This window comes from Narcine bancroftii, chromosome 3 (genome assembly GCF_036971445.1).
Source record: "Narcine bancroftii isolate sNarBan1 chromosome 3, sNarBan1.hap1, whole genome shotgun sequence".
Lineage (NCBI taxonomy): Eukaryota > Metazoa > Chordata > Chondrichthyes > Torpediniformes > Narcinidae > Narcine > Narcine bancroftii.
The window spans coordinates 363,797,915-363,821,830 of record NC_091471.1 but is presented as its reverse complement, the minus strand read 5'-3'; the positions used below and the strand labels follow the sequence as shown (position 1 = coordinate 363,821,830).

The window sequence follows — 23,916 nt, the reverse complement described above, 5'->3', positions numbered from 1 at the left end:
ACTTCAAATTCCTGAGTGCCAACATCTCCAAGGATTTGTCCTGGAGCCCACATGTCCATACAATCATGAAGAAGGCTCGCCAGTGGCTATACTTTGTTCGGGGTTTGAAGAGACTCGATGTGTCACTGAAGACTCGAAAACCTCTACAAGTGAACTGTGTGGAGCATTCTGGCTGGTTGCACCACAGTCTTGCACGGAGGTCCCACTGCTCAGGTCAAGACAAAACCCCAGAGGGTCTTTAAATCGGCCTGTGACATCACCTGCACCAGTCTTCGCTCAGTCGAGGACATCTATAAGAGGCGGGGTCTTAAGAGAGCAGCCTCTATCCTCAAGGACCCCCACCACCGAGGCTATGCTACCATCACTCTGCTACCATCGCGGAAAATGATACAGGAGCCTGAAGACAAGCACTCAGCGGCACGAGGACAGTTTCTTCCCCTCTGGCATCAGATTCCTGAATGAACAATGATCCAAAGACACTGCTTTGCTTTGTTTTTTTTTTCTTGCACTATTTCAATTTATTTTGTAAGGTGGACTTATAGAAATGTTTGCACGGTGATACTGCTGCAAAACAACGAATTTCATGATAAATTCTGATTTTGAATAATATTTTTGATTAAAATTAGTCCCAGTGCTAATGATTGGTTTCCCTGTATAATTAATTTGTTTTTGATCTACATGCATATTAATATTATAATCGGTTATTGATCTATATAAATTTACTATCCATATTTATCACCATAATTGCTCTCACTATCCATTGTTGTCTTCCTTTATAATCACGCTATTGGCCATTTTTGATCTAACTGTATATTAATTTCCTTTGCCACTCCTGGCATCGATTCATGCAAAAGAATGGTAGCAGGAGCTTCTAAAGATCACACCCCAATACATAACATATTCAGAAGCATATGAAGGGTACAGTATTTATCAGTACCTGCTGGCTTGTACTTAACAATTGAACTCCCAACATGAGTTTTCATTTGAGAATCCAGAGTAAAAAGACAAGTAAGATTATCGCTCAACACTGCAGTGTTCCAGATCACTCTTCAGCAAGACCAGGAGCATTTGTAGGTGTAAATTTTCTTTTTGTTTCCTTACGATGACATTTCCTGGTTTTGTTGTGGCGACAATAGGCATAGCCAATTGTTGATACTTTTCTCATGGAGCAGCGTTCATAAGTGAATCTTCATACTAAGAATCAAAAGGCTTCACATCATTGAGGTGTGATTCACTTCTCATTTGACATGTGCAGGCATATGCCTAGAGTACAAGTGTCACAATGGTGATGAGAACACTGGTTTCATTCACTATCCCAGGTGTTCATTCTGCCACTTTAGCAGCGGCCAACTGACTCACCATGGACGACAGTTCAAAATAGGGATCTTGGAGGTCAGTTCGGCTTCATCGTTGGAAAAGGAAACTTTTAAGAAAAAAAAAGTCTGATTTGATTCATTTCTGAGTTAGATGATGGATTTTTACCTAGGTACGTCATGGAACTTTTTACTTTTCAGTGATCTCAGCCAGGAATTGTGCAGTCATTGGCTTTTGGATGACAACCGGGTCAGGCTCGTTATGTCCATCAACATTTGCTTACTCTGCCTTTGCTCTTCAATGAAGAATGAACCAAAAACTCGTAAAGAGTAACTCGTGAGCTTCGTTAAGAGAGAAGAGGGAGGAAAAGAAATATCTATGGCTAATCCTTTACAATCACTACTGATTCATTCAAGTTATCAGGTGATGAAGTCCTCACCAAGATTAAATTTCTGAAATAATCAGGACATGATTTCTGGAAACTGTGCCTTACTCTATTCATAACAAATAGCATGAGCTCAGTAGATTAAGGCTGTAAATTTTGAGGTATTAGTTCATCGCCTCACCACCTATTACATTGAGTTGTTGTTCCTTTTGAGATCACAGCAATGATATTGTATTGTGATTTCTGTACACGAACACAAACCTGTGTTACAGAATAGAGTGTGTAATACTGAATGGGCTTGGGTCTTTGGCAGAAGTCCAAGAACAGATTGGTTGGCTACTCTGGCAATAGGTAAGTCGTGTGTGGCATAAGGAGAAGAAAGAAATGGGCAGGAAAAATAGGGATGAGTAATTGAGTGCTGTTGTGTGCAACAGATTGTGATGTCTGATTGGTAGAGAGAGTGGATGATTTACAGGACATTTTGATGGGTTTGTGATGCTACATTTGATCTAACGTTTATTCTGAAAGGAGCTCACTTCTGTTCTGTTGACATGTCCATGGCCATGAATCCTGTAGAATTTACAGATGCAAATGCTGGTTGTCATCCAAGCAAATAACATGTCAAATGATCCAATTCCTATCACCATGCCTGGGAATCAAGATGCCATTCACTGTAATGGTTGCTTGGTAGGTTAAAGTGATTTTTGAAGAAGGAAGAAGATCTGAGTGACGTGTGAAATATATACCCGCCAGGTTTTCCATTTTAACACGAGCCTCCTCACTTTGTTGCTTATCTCCTGATTTCTGCAACTTTTGTTACAGTGCTGTCAACTTTTCAGAACTTGTTGGCTGCCTGCATGGGACAGGAGCTGTGAGAAATTAGTTGTTAGTCCACAGGGGCAAATGCCCGATGGACTTACAAAATTCCTAACCTTTATCAAATGTTCATTTGGCTGAACTACGGTACTTCAGGAAATGGCTTACCATGTTTTTTTGTCTCTGGGCCAGGTTGCAGATTCCCTGCTGGCCTTTTACTGTTATCAACCTTTATTGTTTCAATGCAGACATCTTGAACTTTCATCAGTTTTTTTTCTCCTGAATGCTCTAATTGGCTCTTTGATCTTTGCTTGGTGATAGATCTCCTCCTCCAGCAGATTTGCTCATCTATCTTTCATTTCTGAAATGAGGCATGGATGCCTCAAAGATGGTCCATTGGAGGGACAATGGAGCCAAGTTTATTTGTATCCTTAAATAAGGGCAGATCATGACATTGCACAGTCATGTAAACTGATGATGGTGAGTTGGTGGATGGTTTACATTTTTCATGAGTTTTATTTCCACAAACTTGGGACCAGGGTGAAAAAAAATCAATCCTTTCACCAGTAAAACCTAGAGAAAGATATAAATACTCTGTAAATGCAGTATGACCCATTTCATCTTCTTTTAAGAGAGAAGATCTACACCTCAGTGGTCATACAATATTTCTATCTTCATTGATGGGCTGGAAAGGCCAACATCTGTCTAATTTCCTAATCATCTCTGGGGTGTTGACGATGAGCTGCCATCCTGAACAACTGAAGGCCTCCTGGAGGACGAGCTCTCCTGGCCAGCCTTCCGTCTCTTTATTCTTGTGCCTTCATGATTTTTGCTTATCTCTTGAAGAAGGAGTCAGGCCCAAAACGTCAGTAATGTATCTTTACGTCCTATGGACACTGCGAGATCGGTTGAATTTCCCCAGCATTTCTGTGTGCTTTTACTACAATCGCAGCATCTGCAGACTTTTGTGTTTCACTCCCATCCTGCTGCATACAGCTAGTGAGTTCTGAAAATGTTCCCTGGTGATAGCAAAGGTGCAGCAGTATATGCCCGAACCAGAATGGTGTGGGATTCGGAGTGGTGGTACCCTTGAAACCCTCCCGCAGTGATATCAGGAATGGTGGTCACCCTCATTTCACTGCCTCGAGTTCTACGTGTTTGTCCATACTTAGTCCAAGCTTGGAGAAATCTGGAATCAAGTGGTCTTGGCAGAACCAAATGTGACCACCAATGACTTATGGTCACTTTTGAAGAAATGCCCCCAGCCCTATTACACTGGTAATTGTTGAATGTCGTTATGAGATTGCGCAAATTGGGATTGTACTCCCTGGAGTTTAGAAGATTGAGAGGGGATCTCATAGAGACATATAAAATTCTGGCAGGACTGGACTGAATGGATGCAGATGGGATGTTTCCAAGAGTGGGAAAATCCAGAACCCGGGGCCATGGTTTGAGGATAATAGGCAAACCATTTAGGACCGAGATGAGGAGGAATTTCTTGACCCAGAGGGTGGTGAATCTGTGGAATTCATTGCCACAGAGGGCAGTAGAGGCAGGTTCATTAAATCTATTTAAGAGGGAATTAGATCTATTTCTTCAATATAAGGGTATTAAAGGTTACGGAGAGAAGGCGGGGACGGGGTACTGAACTTTAAGATCAGCCATGATCTCGTTGAATGGCGGAGCAGGCTCGAAGGGTCGAATGACCTACTCCTGCTCCTATCTTCTATGTTTTCCATGTTAATGAGAATATAATTGGCCGGATTGGATGTACGCTGCTTTGTTTTTGGACTGCACATCCCTGGAATTTTTTTCATTTTGCTTGGTTAATTCTGTCTGGAGACACAGACCTTTCTCGGGCAATGGCTTCATGGCAACCTTCACTTACAGTCACCTGGTCCAAAAGTGTGTTATATGAAAATTCAGGAGTGAACAAATCTGATAGTTTCTCCTGAGACCCTTACCGATGTCACAAAAAGCCAGTTGGCTAAATCCCTGTTGTTGAAACTGGAACTTTACAGTTATCCCAGATCCAAAGGACTGGTGACTTTTACCAATGATCCACACAGATCAGACCCAGATAGATCTTTTACTTCATATTTTCCTTCTTCATTGCATTAATCTGGTCATCTTTATTTCACATCTGTGTCTTCTTACACTGTACTCCACATTAGTCACACCTTTTCCTCAATGCCTCTTTGGTCTTTATTAACATTTATTCTGACTAGTGAAAGAAAGGTGTTCAGATGAAGAGGAACAGCAAGAATTGTCCCAAGTTATCATTCCTCCATTTTCAGTCCACAGTGACTGCAGTGTGCACTACCTACAAAGGGCATTGCAATTATTTCATACTTCACACCCTGAAGAAGGGCTCAGGCCCAAATGTGACCATCAATGACTATGATGTGTCTTGACCTTCTTCTGATGCCGCGAGACCTGCTAAGTTCCTCCAGCATTCCTGTGTTTTTACTGCAGTTATTTGCCCAAAGTTCTCTGACAACACTTTGCAAACCCATAGGCTGTCAGAAAAGGACCAGGGCTTTTGCTTCATGCAGATATAAAGACTTGCAGGTTCTCTTCTGTGTTGCATTTGGAAATATTTGACTGATTTTTTTTTTCCTCTTCACTAGGTTTATTCTGAAACTCCCGAACCAGCAGCGTGGGAGTACATTACCTCCACTTTCTTGATGGAAATTAATAATGAGCAAAAAGTGATTTTACTATGATGTGTTCATATATTTCACATTTTAAAATTTTTATTTACAACAGGTTAGCAGCCCAATTCTGGCCATTTAAACCCGTGCCGCCCAATAACACCCAATTAACCTATAACCCTGTATGTTCTGAATGGTGGGAGGAAACCAGAGCACCCAGGGAAAACCCACACAGACACGGGGAGAACGGACAAATTCCTGACAGACATTGCTGAAATTGAACCTGGGTCGCTGGCACATGCTTACCGCCACGCTGACTGTGCCGCACTCTATCACAGGGTACGCACTCACACCCCTAGATTGCACACACACTGGCATGCACACTACACTTGTACTGACATCCAGAAATAGCACACATATCCAGGCACAGCCATCTACTGTGCACACTCAGACTCCTGCACTGCACACGCAATCACTCACTGCGCGCACACAGCCTGTGTGCACAGAGTCACACCCACTCACTGAGCAAACCCTCACACATTGCGCAGGCTTCCCCGCACCGGGCACATGCTCATGCATTCACTGAGCAAACACTTCAACCCATACACTGGAAATACACTTGCACGTCTACAAGAGACGGATTCTCATACACCTACATAACAGAATCTAATACTCTGACGCTGGACGTACGTTTGTGCTGTTACATCAGATAGACACAGGCACCTCGAATCGAAATACATTTGGACCAGGCACCCTCATTCTCTGACACTAGATACACACTCATAATCCTGTACCCACACTCCTAAACTATACTTCCACTCCCATTCCCACATCAGGCACACAGTCATTCCAACACCAGACATAAATCCACACATTTGGCCTCATTACCATTTTCCCACACTTCCGCCCACCCTGAGTAGACCCACTTTCATCCTCCCAACCTCCGTTCTTGCCTGTGCTCTCTCCAGAATTTCCCTTTTCAAAATCTTGGCAGATCTACCAATAAGAATAATATTCAAATAACGACTGGCTGAAATATTACACCAACCTGTGAAGTTCATTAGTTAAGCCAAACATTCCCTGAAGTCTTGATCACTGTTAAAATGACTCAAAAATTTCCTGTAATCTAATAAATAAATGTTTGGCTGGTTTGTTGCCCCATCATTAAAAAACATGCTACTCACAGCGCCTGTCTCCATTGATGTTAAATGGTCTTGAACACTGTGGGAACAGAGCTTCCTGAGACATCTCACTGTTCTAAGAATCTGGAATCACTCTGTCTGAATAAAGTGAATGTTCCCATTAGAAATGCTGCAAGTCTTGGAAAAAAACAACGCTACCCTATGACTTTAGACATTTTAAAATAGCAAATATACTCCTCTCCAGAGAAAGATTCACTTTCCGATTGGCATGGAAATGCATTGAAAAATGACAAGTATTTGATAGTACAGCTTGAGAAAAAAGTAATTTCTTAATAAATGTAGTGAATGCCTTATCCATGTTATTATTCCAGTCAGATGTAAAATAGTATATTACAAAATCAGACTGCATCGTTTCTGAGTCTTCCAAATGATATTGAAACATTTGAGTGAAGAATTGGATGTCAGGAATGCGGAGTAACATTTCAATCTGAACTTTTTACACCTGTTCTCTGTACAACCATATTCCTGCCATTTCAATCCCTCGTATAATTCTTCTCCCACCCCTGTTGCCTCTAACCCATGAGATATTCTTTCCTGCTCCTGTCTCCTCTTACTTTGAGCCCGTGGAAGTTATTATTTGGGTCAGATATTAGATCATATTCATTAAAACATGCACAGAGAGAATGTTTTAAAGTCTGCACAAATACTAGGAATGAAAGCAACATCAAAAGCCAAGCCCACATTTGTGATTTCTAAACTTTAGAGAGCACAAAATAAAACAAAAATTACAACATGTCGAATACATGAACACAACGAATGCAGGGCAATGAAGGTTTGTACGTGTGCAACAAAATCTGCTTCTGAAATTCTGATCCATTGAAGTAGAATGCACACATCACGAAATTCTGTGTTCAATACGTAGGCACATTTCTGCAATGTCTATGTGCCAGTAAAATATAATTCAGGCTGCACATCCCCTCCTCTTTTTACTTAATGGATAAAATTAAAGGCTGGGTTGAGGACTAAGGCAACAAGCAACAAGAAAATGTCATCTACTACCAATAAGGTGAGGACATTTGAAAGCTTGGATCCCATGCACAACCTTAGCCTTTCTTGTAGATCTTCATAATTTGAAATTGCTTGGAGATGCTAATAAGATTCTTTTTCTTTCTGAGTGTAGGTATCACGTTCACAAAAGATATTAAATATCTGGTGGCTTGTTGCGGGATGGCCTAGAGACCAACCGGGGGGGTAGAGGAAGGGGTGCCAAAAGGGCAGATGTCCTCCAGTCAGAGAGGAAAGGACCAGATTGTTCTGCTGTACTGCCTGTAGCACTAAATCCAAACAAACTGCTCTTTATAAGAGTCAGCTTCCCTCGCAGCGCTGATGCAGGGTTTTGACTTGAAACATCAACAAATGTTGATCCTCAGTTTTCTTCCAGCAGTTGATTTTTTTTTAAGTCCAGATTTCAGCACCTGCTTCATCTTGTGTCTCCTATTGTTAACCATGGATGCCAAAGATTTCACAGGAACAATTTTTAAAAATGAAGTGGAGATGTTCCTGTTTCTAAGTAATATTTATCTTTTATTTGTCATTACTTGATAAATTTTCTGGCTTTTTGACATTGTAATTTGTAGGACCTTGTAGTGCACCAATGGCTCGCAGAAGGTCTAACTTTACATCAGGTATCAATCACACTTCCATGGCATAGTAAAACTCCTGGTATCGGGAATTCAAGCAACTGGCCAAAAAAAAATATCGAAGAAAATAAATAAATAAATTAGAATTGAATAACAGGTTAAAAATATGCAAGTTTTAAAAAAAATTGTAAAAGTAAATATTTTCTGAAATAACACAAACTTTTGGAGAAGATGGGAGCAAATATTCAGTCAAATATTCAACTGCTACTTGCTCGTAGCAGTTGTTTGAATAAAGATGTGTGAAACAACAATGGTGCCGCCCAGGATGAAGAGCTGGTTGATGCCGCTCGCCTTTGGGGTGACTCTCTTAAAGTGTCTCCTTATCCCTGCCTAGTAGTCACCCCGGTCAGAGGCTTTACCTGTAAACTGAGGGGGATGGGGGAATTAATTATCTATAATGTTATTATTCGTCTTTCGGGCAGCTCCGTGGAGGGAGAGGAACCTGCAGATGCAGCGACGATTAAATGTTTTCAAAGGATGTGAGTGAAAATTTTAAAAAACCTTTATACATTTACATAAGTGAAGTTTGTTCAGTGTAAGTACAGTGTAGTATTTTTTTTGTCTTTTAAGCTGTTCATTCTTAATGCAGGCGTATTAGTTAGGCGTTGTAAGAGTAAGTCTCAAGCAACCGGAAAATACACTTAAATGGCATCTACCAATCCCCATGGGTCTGGATACCAGTGGTATTTAGCTGGCGGTGATATGCTTTGGGAATCCCGAAAGTGATATTAAAAGCATTTCTCTATAAATTGGTCTTTATATTCCTTAGCAATGAATATGAAATTTTGTTTATTCCTTATAGGATCAATTGCATTTCACAGCAAGTCCAGATGGGTGCTGGATGTGCACAGATTCACGAGTTGTATCATCAGTGGTGACGAGCCCTGTAATGGACGTAGGTGGGCAGTAGTATTTAGTACCATTCAGGTGTCTAATGAGCCTTCTGGATCCCCTTTCTTCCTCATCTCCTTTGTCAGGATGTGAAAAGATGGAGAGAAGTGGTGCACTGAAGAGCCCACCCTTGAAGGGCATTTTGATGTCCAAAATGTTAAAGCAAAACTATCTCCGTAATCTGCGATCTTCTGCGGTTCCTCTTGTATTTGAAAAATCAGTATCGCTACAATTCACCTGTTATTTTTTAACCTAGTTTATTTGTTATTATAGTTCTCTAATCTTCCCCCTAATGCACACCCTACCCTCACTCACTTTCCATCATTTCCTTTCATCTATTTGTTTTGTACAGTGGAAGTAATTCTAGGTTCTTAAAGCACAGTGATTCATCAAGAATCTCTATTCCCATAATGTTTGAGACCATTAGTTGCCATTGCCCATGCTTTTTATTACAGCACGTTGGCCTTACTCTGAGCTATTATTAATTATTAATTTCAGATTTTACATTAGCGAGTGAACATTGCCTCACATTGGTTGTTGTTTATCAATGTGTCATTCAAAGGAATATTGTACACTGCAAGATGAAAATAAAATTCTTTTTTTCTGATATTTTGCTTTGGACTATAATTTTATACATGCCAACATATGAAATCAATCTGTGTGCAAATGTACAAAATATATTTTGGAAAAATAATGAAGGGTAAATTCTAAATTTCTCAAAAATCAGATTAGTCCTTGATTTCTAGCATTTGTTTGTTTACATTTCAAACTTGCAACTTCTGCAGCGTTTTAGCTTTTCAGCTTGTATCTCACAATTAACATTTTTTGTTTTGCTTTATCATTTTTTCTCCTTTTTTTTAATGCATTGTCTTCAATGTACCGTACATCTCCCAGCCAATTATCAGCGTTCCCTGTTGGCTTTCAAACTTTTTTCATTACCGATGTAAGGCCGTCAACCGGAAACGTTAACTCCTTTCTCTGCAGATGCTGTCTGACTTACTGAGTATTCTCTATGGTATCTTCTGAAATGGAAATGGATGCAATTTATCCCTATTTTTTTTAATAGCCTTCAACTTTTGAGCGAAGACCGCTTCAGGTAATGACTTCAAAGAGAGAATGAAAAATACTAATGATAAAGGAAAATTCATCTTCAACGTAGCTACTTGCTAATACATAAGAGAAAGTTCCAATATGAACACAACAATCCCAAAAAGACTGAATGAAGCATGAATTCCTCTAACGCTATTTGTGTCCTGTAATAAAAATGTGTTCTTTTTATCAGATGTATAGCAAAATATTTCTTGTCTCTCAACCTCCAGTGACTACTTTCTCCCTGACCTGCCGCACCGCTGTTGATCACAACATTTGGCATGATTCATGTAGATCTGTTCTTTTTTTCTCTCCTCTCAAATTCTTGATCATAATTGACCACTAAAAAGAGTCTTCAGGTGAAACTCACCTGATGGGCACAGAAGAATTTAAGCCATTGACAACTCAGCATGTCAATTAATACACAGGCTGTATATTAATTGTATACAGTTCTCTTTTGTAATGATATCGAAATAGATTTAGCACCAAACTCACATCAGCAACTTGTGCTGTACAAAGCCTCCAGGGGTGTGCATGCAAGACTCGTAAGTTAGAAAATGGAGTGCCATTCCCCCCCCCCACCCCGCAACTCAATGATTATTGAATTGCATAATCTTCACAACTCATTTTTATATCATATGTTACTTTATTTTTAAGGAATGCAGTGTGTAGAAATTGGAAGGTTAAAAGGAATTCTCCAAGATTCATGAATGAATCAGTATTTGTGGCATGAAATTGTAAACCAAAAAAATACCTGATTTCAATTTTCTAATTGGACACATGCACTATATAATAATGTGAAGAATCCAGTGTTCATTTTTTTTTAATGGATCTATTCTTTGTGGTATGCATTGGAAGAAGTATGATGTGCAGTTAAAATGCCAGCTTGGTTTCCAAGCTACTAATACGACCGAAGATCCCCTTGTCTCCTCGCACCAAAACTGGGACATCATAAAGAGGGATATTGTGTTATATTCAGGACACATCACCAGAGTATATATGCAGGTTGGTAATAATTTACTTTGAGATTTCCATTTCTTCCTCTGTTTTTCTTCTCTCTGCACGCATTTTCATTTTCCTTCCACACAACCTTTATATCCAGGCCCAACATATCTAGTTATTCTCACATATTTTGTTGAATGTTGTAACTTATTTTTGTATACGGCACCATTTACCGCAGTGCCAGACCCTCTTTTAATAGGACCCTCATAAATTGTATTCTGGCAGGGTTTGGTCCTTCATATAAAATAAATGATTTTAGGCAAGAATTTATAGTTTCTCTGTTCAATCTCCTCCAACCCTGCAACTCTACGGGAACTGTACATTCCAGCAATTCGGCTCTCTTCTACATTTCTGATTTTTAAATGCTTTACTACCAGCATCTCAAGTTACAATGGCCCACAGCTCCGCAGTTCCAAACCCAGACACCGCTGCATCTCTACCCCTCTTTTGCGATTGATTTGAATGCAGTGCTAAAAGCGTCTTATTGAAATTGTATGGCATCCTGTCAAGCCAGCACCTGGAGCATTTGTACACATTTATTTTCTATGCCCGAGAAGATGAATAGGCACATTAAAGGGAGTGCAGTGAGGACTCACGAAGCTGGGGTTCCAAAGATGGCAGATTTACCATATGAGGAGAGATTTGATTAAACTTGCACTGTATTCTTCAGATATTATACAAATAAGAGGGGACCTAATTGAAACTTAGAAAATTCTTCCAAGAATTGACAGGAGAGATGCAAGGAGGAATTGTCTCCTTTCTGAGGAATCTGGTTGTCACGATTTGAGAATGTGAAGTAGACTAGGTAAGATTAGGAGAAAGTTCTTTGGAATCCTCCATGTCAAGGGGCCGAGGGGATTCAGGCATTGAGTTCATTCAAAATATAGAATATTCACAGCATAAGATATATCCAGCCTGGTTCATCGAACCTGCTCTCTCATTCAATAAGATCATGGCTGATCTGATCATTGGGCTCAACTCCACCTCCTTGCCTTTTCCCCATATCCCTTAATTCCTTTTTTTATGTAAAAGTCTATCTAACTGAACCTTAAATATGTTTAATGAAGTAACCTCAATAGTGGCTGAACAATAGAGTTCAGTACATTAAACATTATAGGGATAATGCAGGAAAATGATACTTAAGGTAGAAGATCAGTCAAGACCTTGGTGAATGGGAGCCTGCACATGCTGATTCTTATCTACTAATAGGTTACTATATTGAATTTGATATAACACTTCTGTTGTAGTTAATTATGGCAGATATTAGCTCAGGAACACAATGCCTAGTTTGTGACATCTCCCTGTCCACCATGTTAAATAGAGCATAAACCTGTTCAGAAGTGAATATGCTGTTAAAATAAGAGGTGCGGTGTTGTCATTTGGTAGCCTGTTGGCACTTTTTGCTCTATGTAGAAAATAATTACGACGGATCATTTCTGTTTATTGCGTAATCGGTTCCTTTAAATTATTGTGTGCGGGCTCTTCAGGGCTGGTTAAATAATTTCAGAAGTAAGTTGGTATGAATGTGATTTAGACAGCTGGCAAGGATTCAGGTATAGAATGTCTCACAACTAGAGGGTGAGACTTGAATAGTGGTCTGCAGAGGAACTGCATACAAACTCATGGTAACAAGCTTCCTGTGTTTTGTAAAGTTTTGCTTCCTTTCACTAAAATGTCATTGGTTTACAGCGAGAGCTGGGGCAAACGACGTTCACTGGATTTTACACACAGTGAGAAGTGCGTCCCCTGGGAAATCCTTTCCAGATGAACTGTCCTGTCGAGGCTGAGTTCAGAGAACTCCACAGTGTGGAGAGGAGTTGGGGGGGGGGGGGGGGGGGGGAGAGTCAACAATCCAAATGTAACGAGTTTATTCCAAAAATGTCTTTCAACTTGTAAAGCTGAGCTGGAAGCTGTCTCAGAGCAAATTGCCAATTCTCCTGGACTGTCGGCCTAATCCATTCCACATTAAGGGATAGATAGGGCTCTGTTTGCTGTTGGCTAAGAAGAATGACACTGCGGGGTGGGTTTAAATTAATTTCTTAGCAGCATGGATAAAAGTCTTAGGAGAGGAGTCACGAGTTGTAAATGCAACTCCACACATTTGTTTCCAGTGAAAATAAGTGGCTTAAGTTTGCAGATGTAGAATGATAAATAGAGATTACAGTTTTATTGTACCACCTACCCATGGAATGAAAATTCAAGAGCATATAGAATATTCTCACCTTCACTTCTTGGTGTGGCATTCCACATGAGAGCTTTTCAGAGTCCAACACACTCCTTTATTAGATGCAGCCAATTGATATGGCAACAAGATGGTTAACAGTGGAGACTGGTTACAAGAGCTCTCCTCTCCTGCTTTCTAATGCTGAGTCATCTGCTGCTTCCAAGAGCTGGCACGGGATCGAAAGAGCTGGCCTCACATTTTTGCCTGAAGACAGCAGAGCCAGGTGTGGAGCCTGCTGTGTCTGTAGGTGTAGGATTGTAAACCACATCCAGGAGAATCATCTCATTGCTATTCAGCAGCACAAGGCCTGATGTGGGCGATAGCTGGCAGTGTGTCCACAAAACTCAGATCACTTCCGAACTTGCATTGTGAATTTATTACTCTTAAAGCTACATGGGTCCACAGGAAGTTATTAACGTTCTCTGTGACTTGTGTTTGCAGCATTAACACTTGAAAAACCAGAATGGCAAGTCTGGACTCTGATTACCATTGTGTAGGAAGACCCTGAAATTTCCACCTAAAACCTCCCCCCCCCCAACCCCCCCCCCCCAAAATCTGGCACTTACTTCTGACCAGTAGATGCTGTTAAAAGTAAATTGCAATATTTTAATAACAAATGATCATTTAGAGGTTTAAATTTTATTTGGACATTTTAAAATAAACCTCTGTTGAGCCCTGTAACAGGCTGTTTAAAGCCTGTGCAGAAGGACCCTGCAGAGGAGCGCTGAGACTTCGCCACTAACTAACGGGGCATGCACGAGATTGCATCGGACCCAGCGGGAAGATAGTGGCGGTGTTGTGACTTTGTCGTCAAGGGAGGAATTTTAGACCCTTTTTATAGGACCACCCGTTTTTAAGGTGACTTTTTTGAAGTTTCGGATCGTCCTATACAATGGCAGAAAATGCTGGCAGCAACTGTGGAGAGAGAAACTGAGTTAACATTGCCAGTCGGTTGTGAAAACTTTTCTCTCTGCAGGTGCTGCCTGTATATTTCCAACATTGTATGTTGTATTTCAGATTTACAACATCTATATTTTTTTAAATTTTGTTTATCATTGGAAGATGTAAAAATGAGTCTTATTTCCTTGTTTTTAGATGAGGTTGTGAATTAGTGGATTCTCCATTTCAGCACCTGCCAAACTGTTTTACAATGTCCAGTACCAGAAACCTAGCAATACATACTTCTTTTGTTCCGTGCAATACATACTTTCTTTGGTTTAACATTTTCCTATTGAACTTTTTCCCCCAAAGTTTAATCAGCACTCGAGAACTGGACTTAAAGCAGTTCTGCCTCTTCACAGCCAGGTGGATCAGGCAGATGGTTGATGAGTTAGGATCTCAAATTACGATGAAGAAAATGGCTGTGCTTAATGACTCTCTGGGCAGATGGTATCATGGATTTTCTGGAAATATGGGGTTTCTGTGGATTGCAGACAGGTCCAGCTAGGGCGGGGAATTCTGAAATTTAAAATACTGCGGGAGAATGTGTATCGGACAAAATAGAGATTGTAGTACAGTAGAGTCCCCATTATCCAGCACCTACAGATCGCGGATATCGGATGTGTAAAACACAGAAGGGTGAAATGTGGACAGGGCTACAACTTAGGTAGCACAAAACCACAGGCTGCTTCCAACCCATCAACAAACGTGGACTCACCTAGTCTGCATTTAGATAGCAAGGTTGTAAAGCAGATGCTGTCATCATAGATCAGCAACTGTGGTAGAAAAGATGAAATAAAACTTGATCAAGCTTGGGAACCATTTTTATTTGATCATGGTCTTCTGATGTATCTTAGAACATTTTTTAACATTAAATGTACTTTAGGAACAACAATTCATGCAATCTGGACATGTGAGAACGTAGAAAAATTTTGGGAAGATCTAAACCAAATATTAAATAAAATTACAGAAAACAATATACCAAAGAATCCAGAGATCTTCCTCCTAAGTAACATAAAAAACAAAGAATGTGGACTTGATTTGGATGGTGCACAAAAAAGATTTGTTAAGATAGCCCTAGCCGTAGCAAAAAAATGTATTATGTCAACCTGGAAATCGGAAGATAATTTGAAAATACAACAATGGTATATAGAAATGAATAAATGTATTCCATTAGAAAAAATAACATATAGTTTAAGAAATAATATTGAAATATTTGAACAAATATGGGAGCCTTACATGAAACACAATAGCGAAAACCTACTGGGGACATTCACTACCTAAATTAACGAAAGGAGAAGGAAATGAAAAGAATGGACTCAGTGGAATTTCTTGTTTATTTTTATTGAGTGACAACATTGTTTGACTGGTTTAATGTATCTTAGATTTTGTACTTTAAATGGACGGGGGGGGGGAGGTAGGGAGGGTGGGATGAGAGGAGGGAGGAGGTGGGGGGGGGGGAGAAAATGGCACTGTATATATTTGAAAAGGAAAAAGTATGTATCATGGTTAATGTGGTTTATGGTGTGAAAAATAAAAAAATTTAAAAAAAAAATTGTACTTTAGGAATAGAAATATTGCTGATGGAAACAGACTAGAAGTATTTTGCAATGAATGGGTTAAGAGTAAATCATTGATACAATCTTATTGAGATCAAAACCAACTTTGATCTCATTAAGATATTGTATTTTTAGAATATCTACTTTGTAAGTGTGCACAAATGGAGATACAAAGGTATAGAAATATAGTTTAAATGCAAAGTTGACATCACTGGCTGATGTTATAATTGTGGACAACCAAATAACTTAAAGTACCTCAAACTAAATAAATATAGCACCTCAGGAATATTGATAAATTCCTCTTAACGTGTAACTGCTAACAAGCTTGCTAACTAAAATAGTGAAAAGAAACCACCCTGATGTATCGGACCACTGAAAAATACATTAATGGTAATGATATTTGTGGGGGTCTGCTGTCGTCGCCAATTGTAAACTGGAGTTACTGTGCCTGATTAGACAGATGTAAAAATAAGTCTGATCGGCTTGAATGAGAAGACATGTAAGTTAGTGAATGCTTGTTAAACTGCATTTGTAGACAGATTAAAAGTACTGTAATCCATCGAAGTCAGAATGATGACTTTATCTGCACTCATTATACTCAACATAAGTCAGACGGTGGTAAATTCATCAATTCTTTAAAAACAATTTGAAAATATTTTCTTCTATTACTATGTCAAGTTTCAGATGCCGTTGGAGGTCAACGAGGTCATATCCAGGAGGCAATGCATTTTAAAACATCATGCTACTAATTAGTGTTTTGTGGAAGTAAACTTAATTGGATTTAATTTGTGGTTTTCACCACTTTCATAACAACTTGTGGCTTTGACATCCCTATTACAAATGGCATGTCATTGTACGCTAATTATAGACAAGGGGCTGGGTAACAGTTATGAAATGCCTTCAGTAGAAGGAGGCTTGTGAATAAAGAAAGGTACATGTGTGAACTTAAGGTCTTTAAGTATTAATAAATAATATGGACATGGTTGGTTAGAACAGATGTTCAGGATGAATTTTTAATTCTTCTTCAATCATCAGGGATGTGCTTCTAATAAAAAGGGCCGATGTTCTTAATTTAACATGGCACACAAATCAACAATAAACTCTTTATTTGTTCATTTATTTTGTCCCTTATGTGGAAGATTGCCCTGTGTGACTAAAACTTGTTAGGTTTGCATTTTCTGGAAGTTTAATGCTAAAGTTTGCCCAGATTCCATTTCAGTCTCTGTTTAAATATTTAGTGCAAATAGCATTGACAACAAACAGTTAAAAACACAGACGGGCAGTGGCTTTTACAAAGCTTCCTTTGTAATCATGAGTTTAGAGATCGTGGTTGTGGAAGGCACAACGCAAGACAAATTGTGACTTTCAAAATCTCAGTAAAGTTCACTGATGTGCATCATCCTGTGTTTCCAACTTCTGTGATATTGTAACCATGAATTCGATTCAAGTGGTGAAGCTGTTCGTAAATCATTAATTTGGGAAATCATTTGGCATGAATTTGATCATTTGAACTCAGAAATTCTGGATGTGAACCCTTTTATCCTGCCACCTTGGCTGAGGATCCTCTTACCTCACAGAACAGGCTTTAATACAGGAGATAGGTTGGGTTATTGGCACTGATGTGGCAAACACGTGAATGCAGTAGCAATGGAGTAGGGTGCTTCTAGTCTGTAGCATGAACAAGTTGTGATCAATTGCCGTATGGAGGTCACTGCTTTTGCTGAGATCAGCTATTAAGTGGACAGTTGTAATGAAATTTCCTTGATGTATATTAGTGTAGTCAAAGGCAGGAGTTCATAATGTGCTTTTCTTGCCATATGTCTAAAAAGCACCTTAACTGGGGACAATAAAATCATTTAGAATAAAAATGCAGAGGAGAAAACAAATGATGACAACATTCAACAATGATAAGCTTTCTGGGGAAAGTTTCCTGAAATTATTTTTTTCTCTGGGCTACAAAGAATAGGAGCTTTAGATCCGAAGCATCCTATTTTGATCTCATCATTGCAGTTCTTGCACCAAATGTGTATTGCTGAGTTGTTCCGTATTGTGTTGTGCTACCAAGGACATTTTGGCCCTCACAGTTCGGCGCTGGACATTTTGGCCTGCCACCCCACTCACCGTATGCTGGCTGACTCTGTCCCGCAGCACTGCCTGAACCTTTGGTGTTGCAGAAACTTCCTCCCCCCAGAAAACCGTTTCCCCCGACAAACAAGGAGTTTTCGTAACTTATAGCGATATATTTAAATTATTAAAAACTGACCGGGAACAATCAAAAACAAGGGCTTTTGGTAAATTATAACAATATATTTATTGTAAATTTAATTACATATAATGGAATATATCTTTCTTTCTTTGGCTTGGCTTCGCGGACGAAGATTTATGGAGGGGGTAAAAAGTCCACGTCAGCTGCAGGCTCGTTTGTGGCTGACCAGTCCGATGCGGGACAGGCAGACACGATTGCAGCGGTTGCAAGGGAAAATTGGTTGGTTGGAAAAAATGGAATATATAATTGAATTTAAAATGATTAAAACACTCGTTTAAAAACAATCTAGTTGTAAAAATTAATTAGGTTATTTTTAAAATAAACAATTTTTAATAATTTAACAGTTCTTTCTCGCCATATGAAGACACTATCTTCAAGATTCTTCCGCACATCTGGCGCAATTCAGTGCACCCGCTGTGACTATAACCACTGTTGCCGTTCCCTCTCTGCAGTGTCGTTAATCATGTAAAACCCACCGTTAACCAAATAGCGCAGTCTATAGTCACAACCCTCAGGACTAGGGCGCAGATAGGCGTTGTTAACAAGAAACGTACACGCATATACATTAATATCCTGCAACTACCGTTAGATCTGCCACTACTATTACCACCAGGGGAGCGGTTTCCTGGGGGGGGGGGGGGAGAGGGAGTTTCCGAAACAGCGGGGATTCAGGTGGGGAGCCGGGCCAGTGCCAAACTGGGCACCAAAATATCTGAAGGGCTACAAAAGTTTTTTTGGCCAAAATGTTCGTTGCCAAAGTGTGAGCGCCCCACTGCAGATGCCAAAATGTCCAACGGTGGTGCCTCGCTTGAGGTCACTGCTGGTTCCATGCTGTAACAGCCAAAAAGGATTTCCACAGAATTTTTCTGAGTAGCATAACTTTCTGGGCCTGATGCACAGGAAAGTGGATCTGCACTCCGTCCTAATCCTGAGCAGCATATTCTCGAGGTGGAGTCCTTTGTTCTTGGGTGTAATTTATGCCAGAGGATCTTCTTATCTCACATTTGATATTCTTGAGATTTTCCTCCGTTCCTTTACAAGAACAGGTTCCGCAGTCTAGTGCAGAGCTGAAAGTTGATACTTATCAAAAGTATTCGTGAGTCTTTATCAGCACAAATAACCCTTTGAAGTTATCATTGTCTGTTCAGGAAAAAGAAGTGGTGTGATTGTTTGCCAAAATCAGTCATTAATAATAAGCATTGAAGTTTCCCACAAAACAAAACTGGTTTGTACTGAGCAGACGTTTCAGTAGTCAAGAATGCAATATTTTAGTTGCTTAAGTGCGTCTATTACCTAAAAATGTACACCAAATATGTAATGTTAATCGATTTATGATCCAAATACTTGGATTGATGATTTGGAGACAGAGTTTAAATCCCACCACGACAGATGGGGAATTTAAACTCGGCTAATTAAATAAATTCTGGCATTATAAGCTAGCATCAGTAATGATGAATAAGAAACGACCGCATTGCTGTAAGCCCATCTGGTTCACTAATATCCTTCATTGACGAAAAGCTGCTATCCTGATTGGCCTACACGTAACTTTGGATAACAATACAGGTATACCCCGCTTTACGAAATGAGAGTGTCCCTACGGAAGATTTCTTAAGCCGAAATGGTGTAAAGCAAAGAAGCGATTACCATTGATTTCAATGGGAAAAAGTTTTGAGCGTTCCCAGACCAGAAAAGAACATTCCAAATAACACATACAAACTAAAATAACACTAACATTTTTTAAAAGCAGGAATGAGATAATAAATACACAACCTATAAAGTATAAAGTTACTGTTTGAAACTTCTAACGTGCTCTGGTCAGTGCCCCCCCCCGACCCCGCTCAGTGCTGCTGTCACTCCCGTACATACAAGGAACATACACCTGTTTCGTCAATGCTTGTTACACTCGGCCCATGGTGGGGGTGAGTAACACCATGAGTTACTGCGTGACACCACCCCTCGTGACGCCACTGGGTGGGAGGTACAGGAGTCTGAGATGGAAAAGGGTCATCTCTCTATTGACATCTCATCGTCGTTCCTGGGGAAGGAGCTGCTTGGGGCGCGCACAGCCTCTATAATGGCCTGCTGCTTTCATAAAAGGGAAAATCCTTTTGTGAGAGCGATAACAGGTTTCTTCGTAAAAACGAGTAAAGTGAGTATTCGTAAAGCGATGTATACTTGTTTGATTCATTTGACCTCATCACCCCATCTAAAATAGTTGGGAGGGGGTGGATTCAGTTCAAAAGCAATAGGGGTTCAGCAATAAATGTAGGTTCCCACACTCAGTTAAATAATAAAACAATGGACTTGTCTACACCACAATCTGCACATTGCTTTTTGTTGTTGGCGGAAGATGAAGTGTAGAATGGATAGGTAGGCTAGCTATATACAGCTCAGCCTTGGTCTTGAGTCAGTCAGTTCAAGAAGGGTCTATAGTATTTCCTGGTGAATGAGGTTCCATTTCTGAATGTCGTCCATATTGTACAGAGAGTCCCCGATTTATGATGGTCCGACTTACGAATTTTCAAAATGACCATGGTTCGAATCTGTGCTTTCGATTTCAAGTGCTGATAGTGTGATTCTGGGCGTACAGCGTACTCTCTTGCGATGCTGACTCAACCACGATCGCAGTCGCTGTATTCAACACTCAACGTGTTGTATTCAATAATAAATTATAAAAAATGGTAAGTGTGGAATTCCTTTTCAAGTTATGATTTTTTTCGACTTGTAATGAGAGTGCCGGAACGGAACCCCATCCATCGTAAGTCAGGGACTACCGTAAGGGTGAGCCACACTGGGATTGGAGCCCACACTTGATGCTGGTAATGGGGACGGATACATTGAGCAATTACTTTTCTGTGTAAATTTGTCACATTCCCAGAAAGTACTCCTTAGTCTGTCTCTCAAAACAACAGGCACAACATGTAACTAATTTCATTCATTATTGAATGGCATCATAAATTGGCATGCTTGCAACATGTACAACATGAGGAAAATTAACGAGATAATGCAACTATTTACTGCGAGCAATTACAACCAAAAAAAAGAGGAGAGATGCTGACTGATGAATGAGGTTTTAACGATTGAAACCTGAGGTCCTTTAAGCCATGCAATGCTGAACCTCTGAATTTGGGCTCTCAAGTATTTGAAAATAGTTCGACAAATCACGTTGCCGCTCTGATATGCATTTACAATGACTAAATCCTGGATGTCAAGTAAGGTTTATTGTCAGCTGATTGCGTTCTCTGGTCCTCAGTGCATATCACGCAACCACACAACACACATACAGACAAACAACACCCATGTGGGACAAGTATTCATGTGTACAAATAAATAACTATTGTTTTAGTGACTATGGGAGTCTCGGCGGGTGAGTGTGACTATGGTCGTTCGGCAGTCTCACTGCCCATGGGACGAAGTGGTGCTGGCCCCGATACTCCTGTATCTCTTTCCCAACAGGAGCCGCTGAAAGATGTGCAGGGTGGATTTTGGTGCACCCCCTTCAGACAGTAGGTATAGGGAGCACTAACTTTTAATCCCTGGGATCCAGCTCTACATGTAGCCTAAACAGGAACATGCCTTGGGGCATAATTTCATTTGCTTCTGCTTACAAGGTTCATCTTTCATTGCGGGGGAGAGAAAAACAAATACATCTTTTTGCTGATGGTTTATTAACTCCTTGATCAATAGGGAGCTGAAATTTTGTTCTGTAAATATTAGCAGAAACATTGCTGTTATTACCCAGTTTTGGTTCATGATTTTTATTCTTCATTTCCTATCATTATTGCAGCCAGTCAAACTTTTTGTAATGACTCATGACTTCCTGTGAATTATTATTAGAATATTATCTGCAAATGAAAACTATAAATTTTGCTTAAAAATCTTCTCTATGGCTTTATGATTGGAGCTGGAGTAAATGGTGATTGGGGAGCTACTAGTAACGCGACTCGGGTATTGCTCTCAAGGAAATAAGACCCACCTGCCTTTTCTTGGCAGCATTCTGCGCCGTACACCAGGCTGACATTATCCAAGCATTGCTGACAAACCGGGTCAGTTTTCTTAGATGGAAATGAGCTTAGAGTAGTGAGTAATGATGTCTGAAACAAAACCTGACAAAACAGATAGCAGACAATTGTTGTTTCTTTATCGTCCAAGTTTGAAGATTAAGTTTGTGCAATGAATGCATAAACACGTGCACTGTGGGAGAGAAGAATATTCTGAAAAAGTGTGGTTCCTTTAGCACTCTGCTATGGGAGAACTTCATGTAAACAACACAATTCAACACGTACCCTAAATACGTATGTAATATTGATTCCGTGTAAAAGTCGACCCCTTCCCCCTATTTTTGGCCCCAAAATCTGGTATTTTCCATATATCGTGTGTAAAAGTTGATCCACCCCCCACCCCCCTTTTTAGTCACAGCCGCTCATCCACCAGAGCGCCCGACCGCAGACTGACCACCCAGTCCTGGCTGCCCGCTCACGACACCCAACGGCGAACTCTCGCCTAGGCCCATGCGACCCACTTATCGGAGTTCCTGAAGCCTGACTACATACACACGCCTAACCCCCAGTCGCCCGCCTCTCTGAGTTCCCGACGCCCCAGCCACCCACCCATCTAAGCTCTCGACACCAAGGCTACCTGCCCATCTGATGGTCCAGCCCCCGCCCATCTGAGCTCCTGATGCCTCGAAGGATACAGGTGCTTACCTTGGCCAAAAGTAGTATGCGTGTAATAGTCGAGCCCCTTAAATTTATCTTTAAAAATTGGTCCACAAAATTTGTCTATAATACGCATATATATCTGCAGAGGAAGTTTTTGATTTATTTTCTCTGCTATAAATCTAACAGCAGTATTTTTTTTTACATTGGATCAGACTGTTTCAGACTAGAAATATGTTTACATGGTTTCTATGTACTGCATCGTTGAATTGAGCAAGAAATGTGATCAGGTATGTAATGGTGATTTTGAATCAGGTATTTTTGAGTGATTGTCTGCTTGTGCATGAATAGCACTGGGTGCATGGAAATGCAGTTAAATAATGGACAACACAGCTTTGGCATTGCTGTTGCAACATAAGTGTCCTGGAGACAGCGTGGGTCAACATTGGTAAACTGGCTGCAAGGGTGGAAAGTGGAGACGGAAGGAAGTTTCAACCTGAAACGACGACTGTGCATCTTCCTCCTGCCTGATCCACTGAGTTCTTCCAATATTTTTTTGAAATGAAAGAAAGATGCCCTTCCGAAAGCAATACCCCCCCCCCACCTGCCCCCCACCCCGCACTTTTGTTGAGGGCAAGGCTACAGAAATCAATAATAGTTATTCTACGATGGACCGGATTTCACAGCATTTTGTGGGAGTAGCTTTGCAGAACTTTATGTGGGGGGGGGGGGTGGTGATGGGAAGGGTGGTAAATGTCAGAGGAAGTGAGCAAGGACTCTGCTGCTTTCCTTGGATGTTCATCTCTGGTGTGTCAAGGTCCAGTTTGGAGCTGGGAGGAAAGGGTCTGCCTTATCTGTAAGACTTGAGCAACACTTTGTTTAGGTAAATTAAGCAATTTGTGAACATCTCCTGAAATGAGGTGAAATTGTTAGACATAGCCACACTAAATTGTTCTTTCTATCCCAATGGGAGGCACATTATCCATCCTAGATACCACTCCTTTCTGTGTGTTCCCAGCTGATGACGACTGGGGCTCTTTGCTACGCTTACTTGATGCCCATTTTCATGGGAGGTAGAATTTCTAGCCACAAAGAGACCCTGAGATACAGTGAAAGAGAAAGCAGTTTGGTCTGTGTTACTAATCAGCTCCGGAGCAGAATTCTGCTCTTCTCCTATTGGGAACAATGAGAGGATTGAGCATGCTTGGTAACATGCCATTTGTTGTGCAGTGTTTCATCACTGCTTATCTTCCATTGTTTATACTCTGAGTTGAGAC

The 23,916-nt window shown here is 40.4% G+C and overlaps 1 protein-coding gene across 16 annotated transcripts in view; it reads left to right on the top strand.

Moving 5' to 3' along the window:
* bahcc1b (BAH domain and coiled-coil containing 1b) overlaps positions 1-23,916 on the top strand; it is a 421,144-nt gene that overhangs the window by 28,432 nt on the left and 368,796 nt on the right. The window lies entirely within an intron of this gene.